This window comes from Ranitomeya imitator, chromosome 2 (assembly GCF_032444005.1).
Source record: "Ranitomeya imitator isolate aRanImi1 chromosome 2, aRanImi1.pri, whole genome shotgun sequence".
NCBI lineage: Eukaryota > Metazoa > Chordata > Amphibia > Anura > Dendrobatidae > Ranitomeya > Ranitomeya imitator.
Window position 1 is genome coordinate 190,794,414 of NC_091283.1, and position 23,379 is coordinate 190,817,792.

The following is a 23,379-nucleotide window of genomic DNA, read 5'->3' on the forward strand; positions in this document are numbered from 1 at the left end:
AATTCATCCCTGGTGTTCTGTTTGCCTATCACACATCTGTGCATGCTTCAACCAAGGTTACTCCATTTGAGGTCATGTATGGACGGAAGGCCAAGCTTCCCATGGACCTTAATCCCTCAAAAGATGATACGGTGGATCCCATGCCCATTTCAGATCATGCCACCCCTGATGTGCTAAATACACTGTCAAGCATTCTTAAAAAGCTGCACTCAGACGTCAGTACCAACATCCACTCTGCTCAAGAACACCAGAAGTGTGCCTTTGATCGCCGACACAAAAGTAACAAAGAAATCACTGCTGGTACCATAGTTTATATCAAGAATCAGCGCCGTATTCAACGCATAGGTTCAAAGATGGAACCACGCTGGATTGGACCTTATTTAGTTGTGGAATCCTTGACCAAGGGACGAGTAAAACTTAAGAACAACAAAACTGGCAAGATATTAAGCAACACATACCACACCAGCAACCTAAAGATTTACCAGGATAAAGAGGCTTCTCCACCATCCGATGATGATTATTCCAGTGACTCTGCCACACAGAAAAATAAGCAAACTAAGGCTTTCAACCTACTACCAAGTTCAAGAAGGAAGTATCTTAGCACCACTCTTGGCCTTACGTTTAGTAAGGTTGTATACTGTGGATGCAGACGAGACCTTGAACAACCACGGCGTACATATAAAACCAAAGGTGATGGAAACTGCTTCTTCCGGGCCATCAGCTACATCTTGACAGGAACAGAGGACAACCATTCCCTTCTCAGAGATAAAGTCATCCACCATATGAAAACTGACTTGACAAAAAAACTACAGGACTACTTGAACCAAAATGTGAATGAATATGTGAACATCTCTGGAATCTCTCGTGATGGAGTCTGGGCAACTGATGCAGAGATCATGACCACGGCGAATCTGTTGAGTTGCGACATAATAATCTACACAAACGTCGGTGACTCCATGGATTGGTTGACATATCCTGCAAGCTTCAATCTGCAGTCAACAACTGAACATGCACTGTATCTTGAAAATAAGCACGATCATTTCAATGTTGTTATCAGTGTTTAGCTTTAAACATTAATTTGGTAGCAAGGACATGCTAGACTAAATGTCATAATACACAGAATGACTGTTGGGCGATTTGTTGCCCCAGATAATTGCATTGCATGATAAGTGACTTATAGCTAATGAGAAATTATTGCCCCCCCTCCCAAAAGTTTTGTATAGTGGGAGGTACTCTTTAAGAATTGTCAGTTTGGTTTCTCAATAAAATGTTGAAGCATTAAGTAATTCTTGTGTATATCACTCAATGCAAATGATTTCATTGGGGTATAATATGAGCTGAGAGGTATAAATTGGGCTAGGCAACTTTAACCCCAGATTAGTTACATAATCTGGCCTGGAGGGGTATAGTTTTTTTTCCAAGCGTATACAAGGCGTTGCTAGGATAAATTGGTCATGTAAAATCCCATAGCAACCAGTAAAAGGGTTCCCCGGCTTCCCCACAGTGCTGCAAGGGTGCCCCCAAGGTAGATAAACCCCTTTTCCAAGCGTATACAAGCCGTTGCTAGGATAAAGTGGTCATGTAAAATCCCATAGCAACCACCTAAGGGGTTAACCACCTATCCTTAAGTGCTGCGAGAGTGCCCCCAAGGTAGATAAACCCCTTTTTCAAGCGTATTCAAGGCGTTGCTAGGATAGAGTGATCATGTAAAATCCCATAGCAACCAGTAAAAGGTTTCCCCACCCACCCGCAGTGCTGCAAGGGTGCCCCCAAGGTAGATAAACCCCTTTTCCAAGCGTATACAAGCCGTTGCTAGGATAAAGTGGTCATGTAAAATCCCATAGCAACCACCTAAGGGGTTAACCACCTATCCTTAAGTGCTGCGAGAGTGCCCCCAAGGTAGATTAACCCCTTTTTCAAGCGTATTCAAGGCGTTGCTAGGATAGAGTGATCATGTAAAATCCCATAGCAACCAGTAAAAGGTTTCCCCACCCACCCGCAGTGCTGCAAGGGTGCCCCCAAGGTAGATAAACCCCTTTTCCAAGCGTATACAAGCCGTTGCTAGGATAAAGTGGTCATGTAAAATCCCATAGCAACCACCTAAGGGGTTAACCACCTATCCTTAAGTGCTGCGAGAGTGCCCCCAAGGTAGATTAACCCCTTTTCCAAGCGTATACAAGGCGTTGCTAGGATAAATTGGTCATGTAAAATCCCATAGCAACCAGTAAAAGGTTTCCCCACCCACCCGCAGTGCTGCAATGGTGCCCCCAAGATAGATAAACCCCTTTTCCAAGCGTATCCAAGGTGTTGCTAGGATAGAGTGATCATGCTATATCCCATAGCAACCAGTAAAGGGGTTCCCCACCCACCCCTCAGTGCTCGTCAGTGCCCCCTAGGTATACAAAGCCCTTTTCCAAGCATATCCAAGGCGCCAAGACAACGAGCTGGCCCGAGCAGGGCTGAAGATTTCATGTCACATGTGACTATAGGGAGGGGGTGGGGCTTAGAAAGGGAGATCCCTGGCGTCACCAGAGGTGGAGGAGCTTGAAAAGGAGCAGTGCCCGATGGGAGGGGGAGCTGTGACCTAGAAGAATGAGCAGCTTTCCCTCAGCTTACCCTGGGGGGTATAATCTGGCCTGGAGGGGTATACTTTGGCCTAGGCTATTTTACACCCCGGGGTATAGTTTGGCCTAGGCCATTTTATGCCCGGGTATAGTTTGGCCTAGGCCAGTTTATACCCCGGGGTATACTCTGGCCTAGGCCAAATTATACCCGGGGTTAATCTGGGACGGGGTTACTTTGGCCTGTTACACCGGCACCGTCAGCAAATGGAAAAAAGGAGAGACAGCCCAATACCACCACACTATATTTACTTATAAACGATAAACACTATTGTGTCACTACCTGATGAAATCGTCCAAGGAAGATAAAAATAGCTGCGATATAGTCACTTGGAATGTCCCAAAAAGTCCATGCCTTGCGGCCGATGTACAGGAAGACGATAGAGCAGATTGTTCCGAAGTCTTGGATGCTTGCGGTGCCCGAAGAAAGTCAGATGAGATGAGTATCGCACGTTCCCCACGTGATTGTGACGTCACATTAGGTCCTGCGATAGCAGTACACCTAACGGCTCCATTCAGTAGCGCGGACGCGCCATTTTACACGCAGGCTAACGCTGCCACCGGCCGGGGCAGTGCCTGCCATCGTGATCCAGATCAGGAGAATTTGCGATACTCATCTCATCTGACTTTCTTCGGGCACCGCAAGCATCCAAGACTTCGGAACAATCTGCTCTATCGTCTTCCTGTACATCGGCCGCAAGGCATGGACTTTTTGGGACATTCCAAGTGACTATATCGCAGCTATTTTTATCTTCCTTGGACGATTTCATCAGGTAGTGACACAATAGTGTTTATCGTTTATAAGTAAATATAGTGTGGTGGTATTGGGCTGTCTCTCCTTTTTTCCATTTGCTGACGGTGCCGGTTTTATTTTAATTTTTATTTTATTTATTAATTTCTTATTCTCTATTTGTTTACATGTTTTGAGTTCTATGTATTAACATTTTATAGTTTTTATGGTCCTCTAGTGTGTGTATTTTTCCAGCGCAGATTTTCCTTTTCTGTATTGATATGAGTCTATAAAGGCACGGATGATTGACCTCGTGGAGACCAAAACATCCAACACCGCGGAGACACCATCACGTGTTTCTCAACGCAGGCAGTGAATAGCCAGGCCTTTCCCCGGGAAGGAACAACCAAGGGAAGGGCAGCATCCAATAAAGGAAAACATCCAATAAAGGAAAACCACCTATGCCAAGCATGGTATCCATCCACAGACAGCTGTTTCGGGGTTTTTTCCCCTCTTCAGTGTGGAGTAGGAAACTGGCTATCAGGAGCAGTGCCGTGATGGTGTCTCTGCGGTGTTGGATGTTTTGGTCTCCACGAGGTCAATCATCCGTGCCTTTATAGACTTTCTACTAGGCACTGCTCCTGATAGCCAGTTTCCTACTCCACACTGATGAGGGGCAAAAATCTCGAAACAGATGTCTGTGGATGGATACCATGCTTGGCATAGGTGGTTTTCCTTTATTGGATGTTTTCCTTTATTGGATGCTGCCCTTCCCTTGGTTGTTCCTTCCCGGGGAAAGGCCTGGCTATTCACTGCCTGCGTTGAGAAACACGTGATAATGTCTCCGCAGCTCCTCTACATGTATTGATATGAGAACATATTCATTTGGAGTACAGATGATGGCAGTGAAACGGTCAGCTAAGCCCCTGTATCTGTTTCGAAAAGACCACGTTCAGTATTGGACGAAAAATACAGAAGTGGTGACTTGTTTCTTTTCCTCTGATTGTTCCACTCCTGGTTTTGGCTTACAAATACTGGTGGAAAATACCGACCAAATACTGCTAGTGTGAACATGGCCTAAGCAGAACACTCAGCGGGGGAGACGGGCTTCCTCATCACTGCCATCATCTGTACTACAGAGTATCTACTGTTATTAATGCAGCTGAAGGCAGGAAAATAGACTAGGAAAAAAAACGAGGTTTGGATGCCACTTATACGCAATTTTTTTTTTACAGGAATATAGACAAAGCCCCTAATAAAGTAATTTACAAAAGTTTCAGAATTTTCCACTCTGGACCTAATTCTAAAAAAAGATAGTTTAGTTACTTGTAGTGATGAGCGAACGTGCTAGGATAAGGTGTTAACCTTATTGAGTCCGTAGCAGTTTTCATGTCACTTGCAATGTCTTTACCCATGATTAATATTGGTTTAATTCCAATTAATTTGGTAAAACAGAAAGGTTTATGAGACTGAGTAGTAAAATTATCATCTATAAGTTTATCAAGAGATCATGTCTAAGTATTACGTATATACTTAGATAAACTTTTCTTTATTACTTTGATGTTTTCGAGAAGGATTTTGTGTAATTGAAAGCTTCCTTTTGTAACTGAACCCTGTTGAGATAATGACGGGCAGAAAAATCAGGAAATTGAATGGTTGAGATCAATGTCTCTTTCTCGCACATAATCTATAGCTCTGAATGGTCCCACTTTACCTTGATTGGAGTCATCATTATGACCTTTATGTCAGTACTTTCCAATGCTATGTATAACTGCATGCCTGATGATAATCTTTAAAATTAAAGATAATTCTTTTAGTAAGAAAAGCTTTGATGGAGAAACTGATCGAAAAGTATTATTACAGGACTCCATCTGCGTTCCGACTCAATGTGTTTGATACAGAAACATTTTATATATCTTTATGTTGCTCGTTTAATGCCCCTGTAATTATAGAAGAAGCTCAATGTAAAGCTCAGATGGACTGTGAATGTTTTGTCCTTTAGATATTACATTTCTCAGCTTACTTTGCATTTCATAAAGATCTAAGGCTATCTTTCTTATAATATGGAGCAAAGGATAATTGAGGTTTCTGGTCCTTTGTCTGCAAAAGCTTCTAAATGGTAAAATGAAGAGTGAAGTGTCTTAGCGTTAAGTCCTCATTATATTTTTCCCTTTTTCGAAACCCGCACCTGTGATATCTTTCAGCAATGTCCACAATGATGTGATCACGACTGCCCCATTGTCATTAACCCTTCTCATTTTGTATCACCTTCTTGCATACTCACAATACAGGAATCCATATTTTATCATATAAATCACGGTCCTTGAGGCTTCCAGGCTTATATCTTTGTTAGGTTCTTTGTAGGGATTAATTTTTGCTTTGGGCGCCCGTGACTTCATTAATAAGGATATCCCATGGATCTCTGAAGCTGTATATTGCTAAATGTTTTACTTCCATATCATGTGGCAGAAGTTGTATTAGCACCATAGAACAGTTATTGATCGGTATCGATCATTTGTGAGTCATAAGTCACTGCCTGCATATTGGCTCATCTTATCTGTCCAAGGCTGTTTTTAATGACAGCTTGATCCTACATGACCTTTAAAGGGGTTTTCCAGTTTTCGAAAAACACTTGTCCACTGGTTGAAGCTTGTTTCTTAAAAAAACAAACAAACAGAGCTTTACCCACCTTACCCAGGTCCGGCGCGGAGTCTCCTCCATGTCTATTATTGTCTGCAGTGCTGATGCTACATCAACAGCGCTGCGTGCAATCAATGAGCTCAGTGTCTGGAGCCACTGAGCTTAGTTATTGACTGCAGCACTGTTGGTGTCACTGAGTGCTAGACCTGGGGAAGGAGAGAAATATGTTTTTTTGATTAAAACAAACTGCAGAGGTTTTCCAAAACCTGAAAGCCCCTTTAAATTTGTAGTCTTAGGCCAGGAGAGGTAAATCTCCAAGTATAAGTTTTCATCTAAAAATGTCGCCACCAGGTCAAAATTGCGCACTAAGAAACTAAAATTTACAACGTAAGTATAGTCTGTATAGCAGCAAGATAGAAATTAGTGGCTTATCGATTGTATTTCCTCCAGGAAAAGTTTAAAAGCCACATGGAAGTGAAGACACTTAGGTGAACGGTGCCCATGAGATGTCATCATCCAATTGTGGATAAAACAGTTGACTTAACCCCTTCCCGACCTGTGACACAGCGTATGCGTCATGAAAGTCGGTGCCAATCCGACCTGTGACGCATATGCTGTGTCACAGAAAGATCGCGTCCCTGCAGGCCGGGTGAAAGGGTTAACTCCAATTTCACCCGGCCTGCAGGGACAGGGGGAGTGGTAGTTCACCCCCCCGTGGCTACGATCGCTCTGATTGGCTGTTGAAAGTGAAACTGCCAATCAGAGCGATTTGTAATATTTCACCTAAAAAACTGGTGAAATATTACAATCCAGCCATGGCCGATGCTGCAATATCATCGGCCATGGCTGGAAACACTTATGAAACCCCACACCCCACCCCACCGATCGCCCCCCCCAGCCCCCCGATCTGCGGTCCGCTCCCCTCCGTCCTGTGCTCCGCTCCCCCGCCCTCCTGTCCGCTCCCCCCGTGCTCCAATCACACCCCCGTGCTCTAGTCAAACCCCCCGCACTCCGATCCCCCCCCGCACAGCGATCCCCCCGCACAGCGATCCCTCTCCCCGTGCTCCGATCCACCCCCCTGCACAGCGTTCCCCCACCCCGTGCTCCAATCCACCCCCCCGTGTTCCGATCCACCCCCCCATGCTCCGATTCACCCCCCCGTGCTCCGACGCCCCCCCGTGCCCTGATCTCCCCCCCCCTTATACTTACCTGGCCTCCCGGGATCCGCCCGTCTTCTTTCCTGGGCGCCGCCATCTTCCAAAATGGCGGGCGCATGTGCAGTGCGCCCGCCGAATCTGCCGGCTGGCAGATTCGTTCCAGAGTGAGTTTTGATCACTGAGATAGGTTATATCTCAGTGATCAAAATAAAAAAAATAGTAAATGCCCCCCCCCCCCCCTTTGTCACCCCCATAGGTAGAGACAATAAAAAAAAAAAATAATAATATTTTTTTTTCCACTAAGGTTGGGGTAAGAACTAGGGTTAGGGGTAGGGTTAGGGGTAGGGTTAGGGGTAGGGTTAGGGTTTCGGTATGTGCACACGTATTCTGTTCCTCTGCGGATTTTTCCGCTGCGGATTTGATAAATCCGCAGTGCTAAACCGCTGTGGATTTATCGCGGATTTACCGCGGTTTTTCTGCGCATTTCGCTGCGGTTTTACAACTGCAGTTTACTATTGGAGCAGTTGTAAAACCGCTGCGGAATCCGCAGAAAGAAGTGACATGCTGCGGAATGTAAACCGCTGCGTTTCCGTGCAGTTTTTCCGCAGCATGTGTACAGCGATTTTTGTTTCCCATAGGTTTACATTGAACTGTAAACTCATGGGAAACTGCTGCGGATCCGCAGCATTTTCCGCAGCGTGTGCACATACCTTTAGAATTAGGCTATGTGCACACGGTGCGGATTTGGTTGCGGATCCGCAGCGGATTGGCCATTGCGGATCCGCAGCAGTGTTCCATCAGGTTTACAGTACCATGTAAACCTATGGAAAACCAAATCCGCTGTGCCCATGGTGCGGAAAATACCACGCGGAAATGCTGATGTTTTGTCCTTTCATTGTATTTTGAGTGAAATAAATTATGGATTTTTCACTATTTCGTTGAGCTGGATCTCCTTCTCTTTCCTGTTGTATTTTCTGCAGCATGTCAATTCTTTGTGCGGATTCCGCAGCGTTTTACACCTGTTCCTCAATAGGAATCCACAGGTGAAATCCGCACAAAAAACACTGGAAATCCACGGTAAATCCGCAGGTAAAACGCAGTGCCTTTTACCCGCGGATTTTTCAAAAATGATGCTGAAAAATCTCACACGAATCCGCAACGTGGGCACATAGCCTTAGGGTTAGGGTTGGAATTAGGGTTGTGATTAGGGTTGTGATTAGGGTTATGGCTACAGTTGGGATTAGGGTTAGGGGTGTGGGGGCTTAGTGTTGGAGTTAGAATTGAGGGGTTACCACTGTTTAGGCACATCAGGGGTCTCCAAACGCAACATGGCGCCACCATTGATTCCAGCCAATCTTGTATTCATAAAGTCAAATGGTGCTCCCTCACTTCCGAGCCCCGATGTGTGCCCAAACGGTGGTTTACCCCCACATATGGGGTACCAGCATACTCAGTACAAACTGCGCAACAATTACTGCGGTCCAATTTCTCCTGTTACCCTTGTGAAAATAAAAAAATGCTTGCTAAAACATCATTTTTGAGGAAAGAAAAATTATTTTTTATTTTCACGGCTCTGCGTTGTAAACGTCTGTGAAGCACTTGGGGGTTCAAAGTGCTCACCACACATCTAGATAAGTTCCTTGGGGGGTCTAGATTCTAAAATGGGGTCACTTGTGGGGAGTTTCTACTGTTTAGGCACACCAGGGGCTCTGCAAACGCAACGTGACATCCGCAGACCATTCCATCAAAGTCTGCATTTCAAAAGTCACTACTTCCCTTCTGAGCCCCGACGTGTGCCCAAACAGTGGTTTACCCCCACACATGGGGTATCAGCGTACTCAGGAGAAACTGGACAACAACTTTTGGGGTGAAATTTTCTCCTGTTACCCTTGGGAAAATAAAAAATTGCAGGCTAAAAGATCATTTTTGAGAAAATAATTTTTTAATTTTATTTTCATGGCTCTGCGTTATAAACTTCTGTGAAGCACTTGGGGGTTCAAAGTCCTCACCACACATCTAGATAAGTTCCTTTCGGGGTCTAGTTTCCAAAATGGGGTCACTTGTGGGGGGTTTCTACTGTTTAGCCACATCAGGGGCTCTGCAAACCCAACGTGACGCCCGCAGAGCATTCCATCAAAGTCTGCATTTCAAAACATCACTACTTCACTTCCGAGCCCCGGCATGTGCCCAAACAGTAGTTTACCCCCCCAAATATGGGGTATCAGCGTACTCAGGAGAAACTGGACAACAACTTTTGGGGTAAAATTTCTCCTGTTACCCTTGGGAAAATAAAAAATTGCAGGCTACAAGATCATTTTTGAGAAAATAATTTTTTTTTTTTATTTTCATGGCTCTGCATTATAAACTTCTGTGAAGCACTTGGGGGTTCAAAGTCCTCACCACACATATAGATTAGTTCCTTTGGGGGTCTAGTTTCCAAAATGGGGTCATTTGTGGGGGATCTCCAATGTTTAGGCATACAGGGGCTCTCCAAACGTGACATGGTGTCCGCTAATGATTGGAGCTAATTTTCCATTTAAAAAGCCAAATGGCGTGCCTTCCCTTCCGAGCCCTGCCGTGCGCCCAAACAGTGGTTTACCCCCACATATGGGGTATCAGCGTACTCAGGACAAACTGGACTGCAACATTTGGGGTCCAATTTCTCCTATTACCCTTGGCAAAATAGGAAATTCCAGGCTAAAAAATCATTTTTGAGGAAAGAAAAATTATTTTTTATTTTCATGGCTCTGCGTTATAAACTTCTGTGAAGCACCTGGGGGTTTAAAGTGCTCAATATGCATCTAGATAAGTTCCTTGGGGGGTCTAGTTTCCAAAATGGGGACACTTGTGGGGGAGCTCCAATGTTTAGGCACACAGGGGCTCTTCAAACGCGACATGGTGTCCGCTAACGATGGAGATAATTTTTCATTCAAAAAGTCAAATGGCGCTCCTTCCCTTCCGAGCCTTACCATGTGCCCAAACAGTGGTTTACCCCCACATGTGAGGTATTGGTGTACTCAGGAGAAATTGCCCAACACATTTTAGGATCCATTTTATCCTGTTGTCCATGTGAAAATGAAAAAATTGAGGCTAAAAGAATTTTTTTGTGAAAAAAAAGTACTTTTTCATTTTTACAGATCAATTTGTGAAGCACCTGGGGGTTTAAAGTGCTCACTATGCATCTAGATAAGTTCCTTGGGGCGTCTAGTTTCCAAAATGGGGTCACTTGTGGGGGAGCTCCAATTTTTAGGCACACGGGGGCTCTCCAAACGTGACATGGTGTCCGCTAAAGAGTAGAGCCAATTTTTCATTCAAAAAGTCAAATGGCGCTCCTTCAATTCCAAGCCCTGCCGTGCGCCCAAACAGTGGTTTACCCCCACATATGAGGTATCAGTGTACTCAGGACAAATTGGACAACAACTTTCGTTGTTCAGTTTCTCCTTTTACCATTGGGAAAATAAAAAAAATGTTGCTAAAAGATAATTTTTGTGACTAAAAAGTTAAATGTTCATTTTTTCCTTCCATGTTGCTTCTGCTGCTGTGAAGTACCTGAAGGGTTAATAAACTTCTTGAATGTGGTTTTGAGTACCTTGAGGGGTGCAGTTTTTAGAATGGTGTCACTTTTGGGTATTTTCAGCCATATAGACCCCTCAAACTGACTTCAAATGTGAGGTGGTCCCTAAAAAAAATGGTTTTGTAAATTTCGTTGTAAAAATGAGAAATCGCTGGTCAAATTTTAACCCTTATAACTTCCTAGCAAAAAAAAATTTTGTTTCCAAAATTGTTCTGATATAAAGTATACATGTGGGAAATGTTATTTATTAACTATTTTGTGTCACATAACTCTCTGGTTTAACAGAATAAAAATTCAAAATGTGAAAATTGCGAAATTTTCAAAATTTTCGCCAAATTTCCGTTTTTATCACAAATAAACGCAGAATTTATTGACCTAAATTTACCACTAACATGAAGCCCAATATGTCACGAAAAAACAATCTCAGAACCGCTAGGATCCGTTGAAGCGTTCCTGAGTTATTACCTCATAAAGGGACACTGGTCAGAATTGCAAAAAACGGCAAGGTCTTTAAGGTCAAAATAGGCTGGGTCATGAAGGGGTTAAGAAGGTCATGGCGATCTATGGTTCCACACAGCTTATCAAATTCCTGCTGGTCTTGACACACTAGATATTATTATACACATTATATAGCTCCATCATATTTCAGTGCACTTTACAGACATTACCGTCACTGTCCCCGTTGGGGCTCACAATCTAAATTCCCTATCAGTATGGTTTTTGGTCGTGGGAGGAACATGGGGAACATGCAAAATCCTTGTAGATGTTCTCCTTGTTGGAATTTGAACCCGGGACCCAAGCGTTACAAAGTAACAGTGCTGACCACTGAGCCATTGTGCTACCCAACAACTGAGCAACAAACAGTGGTATCCACTGAGGCACTATGCTGTCTACCTAGCCAATCCCTGGCTACAGCGGTGACCCATCTTCATCTGTGATCGACTGAGTAGTCACTTCCATCCATTTCCATTGGGACAAGGTGAGAACTGGAAAGCAGAGACCAGCAAAGACCCAAAAAGCATCAATGCAGAAGCCAAAACACGTACTTCTTTTATTATTGTTTTTAACTTAATAATTATCTCCTGGACATCACCGTTACATTTCCCGTGATACAAAAGGCACGTCACCCCATCCTTCATAAATCTGAATTTGTGAAATGACCACAGGGAAACCTACATGCTAATGAGGCAACAAATATTTTCCTTAACCCCATTCCTAATTTTTTATTTCCTCTCTCCTTACCCATGTATATACGACTTTTTTAAAAAAAAAAAACAATAAAAATGATTGAAAACCAAATATTTTAGTTGTCCACTTCTTGGACAACCTCTTCTGAATCCCTATGTTTTCCCTCCCGTATAATAACACTCATACTCACCTCCGGTGCCTTCCAGCGGTGGCTCTAATGTCTCTAAATTTGTCATCAGAAATATTGTTCTAGTCAATAATAGATAAAGGAAGACGTGCCAAGGCTAACTAGAGCGAGCCATAATCTATCAATGAAGACATTTGGCTTGGCTAAACTATGGATGGTTGTAGGGACACCTCCAGCGCTGCTCATCCCTGGGGAATAAAAGAGTCAGTCAATTAATCCCAAAAGGCAAAACAGGTTTTTGTTCCAAGAATGAATAGTATGGTTTTCCAAAACTTCTTTATCTTCATTCTCTCTTAAAATATCTCCATTAATGGAGCATAAAGACATTTCCTGTACAATTATGTAAAAAAAACAAAACAAATAATTAGCATTTTCCTTGTTTAGTGTCACCTTCTCTTCTTTTAGCACAGTATTGCGGTCACAAGGTTGGTAAATTCTACAAGTTAATATCATTTTAAAACTCCTCTATAAAATATATCACCAGCAAGATATTTGAAGTTTTTCTTCAAGTTGTTAAAAATGTTGTTTAGCCATCTCTAAGTTACGGATGTGTCTGCCCACCTTTACGTTTCTATGAATTTCACTAGGAAATCAAGTTTCAATATCAATAAATCACTGCACCATGCTAAGAATCCACATCTCAATCATTGCGTACATATATAAATAAAACTTGGCACTCAACTTAACGAGAGAATCCAAAGGAAATGTTTATTGCAGTCTGTCCAAGATTGACAAGAGACGTTTCGGTCCTGCAAGGACCTTCGTCAGTCTTTCAGTCATACAAAAAAAAAGATTTACAATTAAGCGAAAAATTACAAAACAATAAAGTGTCATAAAAAACAAGTAAACAAGAACAACTATGAGGACAACCATATGAGGTTTCAGGCCTGCAAGGACCTTCGTTAGTCTAGCAGTCATACAAAAAAAGATTTACAATAAAGCGCAAAATTACAAAACAATAAAGTGTCATAAAAAACAAGTAAACAAGAACAACTATGAGGACAACCTCATATCCTAGAGCCAAAAAAGCCATGCCAGGAGTGGAAATAAAGGGTAAAAGGGAGTAAGGAGAAAGGGTACCTCCTCCTTTATGCAGTTGGGTAGGTACCCTTTCTCCTTACTCCCTTTTACCCTTTATTTCCCCTCCTGGCATGGCTTTTTTTGGCTCTAGGATATGAGGTTGTCCTCATAGTTGTTCTTGTTTACTTGTTTTTTATGACACTTTATTGTTTTGTAATTTTGCGCTTTATTGTAAATCTTTTTTTGTATGACTGCTAGACTGACGAAGGTCCTTGCAGGCCTGAAACGTCTCTTGTCAATCTTGGACAGACTGCAATAAACATTTCCTTTGGACTCTCTCGTTAAGTTGAGCGCCAAGTTTTATTTATATATTCACTGGCCTGGGAACCTACTTGCGCACCACTTGCACAGCTGTGCTACGTTTCACACCGCACAATCATTGCGTATAGACACATGTAGCATAAAGTACCGCTAAACTTTTTCTTGTTTTTTTTTGTTTTTTTTAAAGCTGGTCATCTCGTTCAACTCATCTCTGGATATGTCAAGTCAACAGAAAAGATGAAGAAGGATACCTCTGTAGAGCTCAGCCTTTTAAAGGGTTATTCCTAAAATATCAAACGATCCCATATACCCAGTAATAGGGGATTACTTTATAGTCCCTATGGGTCCAACTGCTGGGATCCCCAGTGATCCTGAGAACAGGGCTTCCAAGGTTCTGATCTTGGGATTGCTAAGGTTCCCAGCGGTCGGACCTCCCCCCCAGAAAGCAGGAAGTTAATTCCTATGCCTTGGGTAGGAGATTACTTGTTATTTTGGGAATAACCCTTTAAGCCTATGTACTTAGCCTAGAAACCCAGAGAGTATGTCTTCCCAGAAGCATAATAAATATTTTTGTTAAAGGTATTCCTATCTACTATGAGCCATCTATTGTACTTCAGGTGGTAGGGCTGGTTACAATTGCTATCTATTCACCCCTTATGGCAGGGTTCAGCAACATTTGGCACTCCAGCTGCGGTAAAACTACCACTCCCCGCATTGCCTGATAGCCACAAGCTGAGAGACGGCTGTCAGGAAACGCTAGGAGTTGTAGTTTCACAACACCTGAAGTGCCTCAAGTTTTTGATCCCTGCTCTATATCTATGTCCCTGGGTTTACCGTGATTCCCATTCTCACGCATTAATTACATTTTCCATGCAGGAGTGTGAACCCTTCTCATACATATAACATCTAAAATGGCAGTCATTAGTGTTTACCTTATGGATATCCGCAATAGAACATAGCAATATTTATAGTAAAGAAATAGCTGAACAGAACGTAACCAACGATGTGATTGAAGGGGAAAAAAAATCAAAAATTTCCATTACTTTGTGACTTTTTTTTTTTTTTACTGTAAATGGAAATGTTTCCATGAACTAAAATGGTTGTCTACGTGATAACTGATGGATTATACAACAGCTGCAGGCTTCTACTTAAGGGCCTACTGAGAGCAGACAGCAGATGGCGCTGTGTTGACTATTATAGATGCGAAGTTCCTCTATATACTATATTGTGTGGCCTCTCTTGTCTTTTTCTTATGTCAGTTTCTTCACTGTATCGTCCTTGTATTTAATGACGAAGATAATGTTTTAGATTTGATGATAATGGTTACTGTATGTCCTATGTAAAATAATTCCTTTTCACACAATAAGTGCTAATGATTCTGCTGAAAGCTGAAATCCGCAACAAAAACTCAGGTCTTAGATTCTATGTATAGTTCAGGCTTCCTAAAAGACACATGAAAAATAAATAATAATTCAAGAACATATATATATATTTTTTTAGTTATATATTCCTTTCACTAAGGTGGTAAAAGACAACTAAACAACTGATACATTCCTGTGGCGACACCAGAACTTAAGCCGATGAAGGAGTCACATAGTAGCAGCCAGTTCAGCCAGGGCCTTGGATTAAGGACACAAGGACCTGGCGCTTGAACCTCCTGCTGAAGTCAGAAGATGGCCCGGATATTGCTAAGCGTTCATCTTACCTCGCGCTGCCCCCTGGCTGCCAGTGTGGTACGTGACCGAGTTCTGCTAGTAGTGAACTTTTGTTTAGCAATATGGAATAGTTCAGAACTAGCGGAATTCCAATCAAGGACCCACAGAGAGAGGGCAAGGAGGTGAATGAGTACAGGCAACGACGATGCTAAATCAAAAGAAGGAAGAACGACATCTCTTATTTGGCTTGCAATAATATTGACATTACACAATATGAAATCTTCTGCTACTTTCTTCAGCTTAGATTTTTTTTCTTTTAATCTGCTTGTGTTACTTGACAGCCGTGGCCGCTGATTTCCTTCTCTCCTGCACATCAGAACATGTCAAACCTTGAGTAGACCGACAGTCACTTGATTGCACTTTTCCGTTCTCATGAAAAACTAAACTGAATGTTGCAGAAGTTGCATGTAATCCTCGTGTGCCAGGCTTTACGTCATTCTATAGCAAGGGCCTAAGTATAAAGGAAGCCGATTCTACTTTCAATTGGACATTTTTTAAAAATATTTATATATATTTTTTCCATTTAATAAATATTTAAAGCTTAAATAAAAGATTCTGGACTCCAGAGTTAAGGATGGATTAATAAGTGACAACATTTCTGCAGTTAATGATAATTTGGGTCCTAGTTAATAATTACTAGTGCTCATCAATGACCCACAGAGAGTCTTCAACTAACCTTAAAATTCAGCCGTTTAAATATAACTTATTCAAGTTATACAGTTTTCCCATATACCTTCTGCCGAAATCCTTGTGTTTTTTAAGATCTTTCCTTGCTGTCATTCTGTAATAACCATTTATTATTTACGTACAAAGTTTAAAAAAACAATGCACAGGTCCGTGAAGTTCAATCTTTCTCAGCCAATTTACAATATATATCTCAAGATTATTTATAATAACCCAAAACAAGTAAAGCATCAAACCCTTTTTTTAAATGCTGATGTTGTGTCTACCATTGCTACCTATTCCAGTAGGGCATCCCACAGTCTGACTGCTCTAACTGTAAATAACCCTTTCCTAGTCTGACTGCTCTAACTGTAAAGAACCCTTTCCTAGTCTGAATGCTCTAACCATAAAGAACATTTTCCTAGTCTGACTGCACTAACTGTAAAGAACTTTTTCCTAGTCTGACTGCACTAACTGTAAAGAACCCTTTCCTAGTCTGACTGCTCTAACTGTAAATAACCCTTTCCTAGTCTGACTGCTCTAACTGTAAATAACCCTTTCCTAGTCTGACTTCTCTAACTGTAAAGAACCCTATCCTAGTCTGAATGCTCTAACTATAAAGAACCTTTTCCTAGTCTGACTGCACTAATTGTAAAGAACCCTTTCCTAGTCTGACTGCACTAACTGTAAATAACCCTTTCCTAGTCTGACTTCTCTAACTGTAAAGAACACTTTCCTAGTCAGACTTCTCTAACTGTAAAGAACCCTTTCCTAGTCTGACTGCTCTAACTATAAAGAACTTTTCCTAGTCTGACTGCACTAACTGTAAAGAACCCTATCCTAGTCTGACTTCTCTAACTGTAAAGAACCCTTTCCTAGTCTGACTTCTCTAACCATAAAGAACCATTTCCTATTATGACTGCTCTAACTATAAAGAACCTTTTCCCAGTCTGACTGCACTAACTGTAAAGCTCTCTTTCCTAGTCTGACTGCTCTAACTGTAAAGAACCCTATCCTAGTCTGACTTCTCTAACTGTAAAGAACCCTTTCCTAGTCTGACTTCTCTAACCGTAAAGAACCATTTCCTAGTCTGACTGTTCTAACTGTAAAGAACCCATTCCTAATCTGACTGCTCTAACTGTAAAGAACCCTTTCCTAGTCTGACTTCTCTAACTGTAAAGAACCCTATCCTAGTCTGACTTCTCTAACTGTAAAGAACCCTTTCCTAGTCTGACTTCTCTAACCGTAAAGAACCATTTCCTAATCTGACTGCTCTAACTATAAAGAACCCTTTCCTAGTCTGACTTCTCTAACTGTAAAGAACCCTTTCACTAGTCTGACTGCTCTAACTGTAAAAAACCCTTTCCTAGTCTGACTGCTCTAACTGTAAAGAACCCTTTCCTAGTCTGACTGCTCTAACTGTAAAGAACATTTCCTAGTCTGACTGTTCTAACTGTAAAGAACATTTTCCTAGTCTGACTGCACTAACTGTAAAGAACTTTTTCCTAGTCTGACTGCACTAACTGTAAAGAACCCTTTCCTAGTCTGACTGCTCTAACTGTAAATAACCCTTTCCTAGTCTGACTGCTCTAACTGTAAATAACCCTTTCCTAGTCTGACTTCTCTAACTGTAAAGAACCCTATCCTAGTCTGAATGCTCTAACTATAAAGAACCTTTTCCTAGTCTGACTGCACTAATTGTAAAGAACCTTTTCCTAGTCTGACTGCACTAACTGTAAATAACCCTTTCCTAGTCTGACTGCTCTAACTGTAAATAACCCTTTCCTAGTCTGACTTCTCTAACTGTAAAGAACACTTTCCTAGTCAGACTTCTCTAACTGTAAAGAACCCTTTCCTAGTCTGACTGCTCTAACTATAAAGAACTTTTCCTAGTCTGACTTCTCTAACTGTAAAGAACCATTTCCTATTATGACTGCTCTAACTATAAAGAACCTTTTCCCAGTCTGACTGCACTAACTGTAAAGCTCTCTTTCCTAGTCTGACTGCTCTAACTGTAAAGAACCCTTTCCTAGTCTGACTGTTCTAACTGTTAAAGAACCCTTTCCTAATCTGACTGCTCTAACTGTAAATAACCCTTTCCTAGTCTGACTTCTCTAACTGTAAAGAACCCTTTCCTAGTCTGACTGCTCTAACTGTAAAGAATCCTTTCCTAGTCTGACTTCTCTAACTGTAAAGAACCCTTTGCTAGTCTGACTGCTCTAACTGTAAAGAACCCTTTCCTAGTCTGACTGCTCTAACTGTAAAGAACATTTCCTAGTCTGACTGTTCTAACTGTAAAGATCTCTTTCCTAGTCTGACTTCTCTAACTGTAAAGAACCCTTTCCTAGTCTGACTGTTCTAACTGTTAAAGAACCCTTTCCTAATCTGATTGCTCTAACTGTAAAGAACCCATTCCTAATCTGACTGCTCTAACTGTAAAGAACCCTTTCCTAGTCTGACTTCTCTAACTGTAAAGAACCCTATCCTAGTCTGACTTCTCTAACTGTAAAGAACCCTTTCCTAGTCTGACTTCTCTAACCGTAAAGAACCATTTCCTAATCTGACTGCTCTAACTATAAAGAACCCTTTCCTAGTCTGACTTCTCTAACTGTAAAGAACCCTTTCACTAGTCTGACTGCTCTAACTGTAAAAAACCCTTTCCTAGTCTGACTGCTCTAACTGTAAAGAACCCTTTCCTAGTCTGACTGCTCTAACTGTAAAGAACCCTTTCCTAGTCTGACTTCTCTAACTGTAAAGAACCCTTTCCTAGTCTGACTGTTCTAACTGTAAAGAACCATTTCCTAGTCTGACTTCTCTAACTGTAAAGAATCCTTTCCTAGTCTGACTGCTCTAACTGTAAAGAACACTTTCCTAGTCTGACTGCTCTAACTGTAAAGAACACTTTCCTAGTCTGACCGCTCTAACTGTAAAGAACCCTTCCCTAGTCTGACTGTTCTAACTGTAAATAACCCTTTCCAAGTCTGACTGCTCTAACTGTAAAGAACCCTTTTCCTAATTTGATTAAGGAATTGCCTTTCCTCCACACGTACTGAATATCACCTGATCCTTTGGTAGAAATAAATCACGCGCCAATCCTTTGCATTGGCCACACATGTGTTTATTATCTTTTTACTAATCTGATTTATATGCTACTGTCTGGTGATGATGCCTTCATATATATCTGAATGAATTACTTTTTCTGGCGGTGATGCCATCATCTATCTATACTGACGGATTATTATATCTCTGGCGACGATGCCCACAATTTTCTGGCGGTGATGCCATCACTTGTACATAATTATTGAATATGGTAATTCTGGCTTCATTTTGGCGATGATGCCTACATGATTCTGGCGGTGATGCCGATTTTTTTGATGATACCCAAATATCTGAGATTTTGTAAACTGACAACAACCAATTGATATGCTATTATGCGTATGTAACTATTGGAGTATCTTAAAAATGGCTCTATTGTGGCGATGATGCCTATATGACTCTGGCGGTGATGCCGATATTTTCTTTATGACTAAGCATCTGAGGTCTTCTCTGGTAATTTTACCATGATGAGTGTATATTATCCTTGTTACCAACATAAGACGTTCTCTGAACAGGTGATCATACTCTTCATCTATATACTCTTCTAGTAGAACGTTTTACAGCGCTATATGAGATGTGTTTCCTATTGAAGTGATAAATATTTTTTCTACCGTCTCAGACAATCAGCTAATGACGGAGATACTCATCTCTTTCTACAATTAGTCACTGCTGTATTTATCAATAATAACGATATTAAAAGGGGAGTATTGTCCATTGTCTTATCCATACATCTCTTTAAAAACCCTGCTGTTGTCTTCGGTCAAAAACGACCGACCTTGAACTTCAATATTCTTTAAAATATTCAAGATGCGGCTCTGAAACCCGTGGCCGACCGACCCATCCTCATTTAAGTCAATCAACCACAAGTTTCAGAACCGCATCTTGAACACCCCAAAAAATACCAAAGTTCAAAATCGGTCTCCCCAGACCGAAGACAACAGCAAGGCTAAATCACTTATTCTCCTAGAATTACATGTTCATTATATAACGTATGCAGATTATTTGCGGTTTTATAGCGTTTTTATAGCGCAAAAACGCTAAAAAAAACGCAAATAATCTGCAACGTGTGCACATAGCCTTAAACTGACTCTAGCTTTTCAATATTCTTTTTAAAATGTGGAACTCGAAGCTGGATTCCATATTCAAGATCTAATTTATAGAGGGGTAATAATGATACATTTTTGGAGGAGTAATATTGTATTTATAGAGAAGTAACCTTATTTGTATAAAGGAGTTATATTACCTTTTATAAGGGGGTAATATTACACTGGGATAACAACATTGTATCTCCCATTTTAAAAGCTATAAAATCTTGTTGCCTTTTGCAGCAGCTGCCTGACATTGAGTACAGTTTACTTGTATCCAGAATACCCAAGTCCTTCTCATGTTCTGTAATCCCAGGTATATTTCCATTTAATGTATATTAATTAATAGAATTTCTGTATATTACCCACCCATGCAGACTTCTTATCCAGGTCGTACTGTAATATTATACTATCCCACTCAATTTTTATTATCCTACAAAGTTTTGTGTTATCTACAAAGATTGACAATTTACTCTCATCCCCTCCACTTTCAGGAATAAAAATCCGTCTCGGTCATTCGTGATGGACGGACGGCTCCTCGATTTGTTACGAGACACAGCGCTAATCGCTGTACTGTAACGAGCCGCGTTACAGCGTATCCATCACATATGACAAGAACAGATTTGTATCCATTGGGTGTAAACAGTAAAGGTTTCTGTTGAATGACAGCAGGCAGAAAGCTTGAAAAAACTGTGGGGAATTGACAAAAAAAAAAAAAGTATAAAGGAAAATTGTTTAACTTTTCCGTTATAGAAATAATAACCTTCATTAGCGGAATCAAGAATACAACTTTAATCTTAATTAATTACGTGGTTGGATGAGTTCAGTAGCGGAGGAGATTACTACATATAAATAGGAATTATTATCTGTTGTTTGGCCTCCGACTCACTTCCTACTGTCAGATTAGGATCAATATGAAAAAATCAAGGAAATCTCTACATCTAAGAACCCAACCATAATCTTACACAATCATCATAACAGTCAGATATTAGCAGGAGCACAATTCCCCAAAAGACTAACATTGGCATTGCTGATGAGCCCATGACAAGAGTAGGTTAGACACAGGAATTTGTAAACTTAAAGGGGATCTTCCAGTTTTACAAAAAAAGTGTAATATTTTTTGAAAAATGCCTAATAAAGTCACCCAGTGCCCTCTTTTTTTTGTACGCTTATACTTTTCATCCCCCAATTCTTAGTCTTTTCTTGTTTTCCTCCAGATATTACTGTAGCACTTCTCAGACTTCTATCACTGTGCAGTGATAGTCCGAGACACTCCCCTCTGCTCTGATTGGCCAGTGCTGCTATGCTAAAACATGCTGGCCAATCTGAGAGCAGGGGGGTGTGTCTCAGACTCCCTCAGTACAGTGTACACTGTGTAGGATGAAAAGCGCTGCAGCCAGGTAGGGGAATGAAAGAAAAGTCAGGGAATAGGCAGATTGGTGCAAAAAGCAGGACTCCAGATAACTTTACTAAGCATTCCTCAAATAATAGTATATTTTTATATCAAGCTGGACGGTGGCTTTAAGTTCCAGGACTGAGTAAAAAAAGTAAAATGCATCATGGTAAAAGTGACCAATTTTATGTTAATTTGCTGCAAGTAAAAATAATTAGTAAATTGACCGCAAATGCCTATATATAGGAAAAGAATGGCTCAAATCTCTATGTCCTATAAATGATTTTGCAAAGGCGCCATCACACAATGTACTTTGTCAAAACCTTTTTTGGCGTTAAACACTATGTCATGGTGATATTGCACTTTTGGTGGCTTCCCACCTCTTACCATCACCTCTGGGGTCAGTCTTGTCCTTTTAACACAAGCTACCCCTTGTCTGCTGACTGTCATTTATGGCTACCAAGGTCAAAACCCATACGCCCATATAAATTCTTATTTGAAATACCAATTCAGATATTTTTTTTTATCTCTAGTCTTCCAAAAAGCAGGTTAAAATATATGTTCATCTATACGTCCTTAGTAACATCCCGGCTGCTGTGCATGTAGCTGCGCTGTATACCCCCGGTACATTCTGTCCTGACCTGCAGCTTTTAGCTGACCCTTCGCCACACAGACTCCCTACCTTGCCCTCCTTTATTCACTCTGTATGTAATATTGCTATAGAAGATCTGTCACAATTCAAACTCCATTCATTAGTTAATAGATTCCTTAAACCTGATGGGGCCAGAAAACTTATGTTGAAAATTCTTGTTAGAATGGCTTCATAATTCTGATTTTAGTATGAGCATTGTATCAATTTTTTTTTCCATTTGGACTTATTTCGTTATTAAGCGGCACAAAATCGATTAAAAAAAAAAAGATTATAGGGTCATTGTGATGTGGATTGTCTCAGTAAGTAGTTCAGCCTCTTCAGGTCTAAGCGATCAATTCAAAAATGTATGTAGTTTGTAAAGTAAAATCCAGCGATAGATCCAACTTTTATACTGAGAGCTCAGTTAAAGGGAACCTGTCACCCCGTTTTTTCAAGAAGAGCTAAAAATAGCGTTAAATAGGGGCAGAGCTGGGCTTTACATTAGTGTGTTTTGGAGCCTTTATTCCCCACCTATGCTGCCGAAATACCTTTGTAAAGTCGCCGTTTTGGGCTGTCACTCACGCTGGTCAGGTCAGGTGGGCGTGGTGACAGCGCTGTTTCTCCCCCAGATCTCCGTTGGTGGCGTAGTGGTATGCGCATGTCCAAGTGGCGAATCCACTGCGCAGCTTCAAGGAAAATAGCACGATCTGCGCTATTCAGCCGTTTATCGGTGGGCGCGGCCATCTTTGTGAGGCCGCGCGTGCGCAGATGGTTCTTCTCGGCTTCCCGGGGCTTCAGGAAAATGGCCGCGGGATGCCGCGCGTGCGCAGATGGCGATCTCGACGGCCATTTTCCTGAAGCCGAGTTCGCATCTCGGCTGCAGGAAAATGGCCGCTGCGATCTCCATCTGCGCACGCGCGGCATCCCGCGGCCATTTTCCTGAAGCCCCGGGAAGCCGAGAAGAACCATCTGCGCACATGCGGCCTCACAAAGATGGCTGCACCCACCGATAAACGGCTGAATAGCGCAGACCGCGCTATTTTCCTTGAAGCTGCGCAGTGGATTCGCCACTTGGACATGCGCACACCACTACGCCACCAACGGAGATCTGGGGGAGAAACAGCGCTGTCACCACGCCCATATGACCTGACCAGCGTGAGTGACAGCCCAAAACGGCGACTTTACAAAGGTATTTCGGCAGCATAGGTGGGGAATAAAGGCTCCAAAATACACTAATGTAAACCACAGCTCTGCCCCTATTTAACGCTATTTTTAGCTCTTCTTGAAAAAACGGGGTGACAGGTTCCCTTTAATTCCTCTACTTTGTAGCTTAGATACAGAACATAATGCTAAATTGG

At 41.7% G+C, this 23,379-nt stretch overlaps 1 long non-coding RNA gene across 2 annotated transcripts in view; it reads right to left on the bottom strand.

Annotated features, from left to right (window-relative positions):
- LOC138667301 (uncharacterized) overlaps positions 1 to 23,379 on the bottom strand; it is a 46,829-nt gene that overhangs the window by 19,703 nt on the left and 3,747 nt on the right. For both annotated transcript variants that reach the window (XR_011318699.1, XR_011318698.1), the window contains exon 3: positions 12,101 to 12,285. This is a non-coding gene — a long non-coding RNA (uncharacterized lncRNA). The remainder of the gene's footprint in view (positions 1 to 12,100; positions 12,286 to 23,379) is intronic.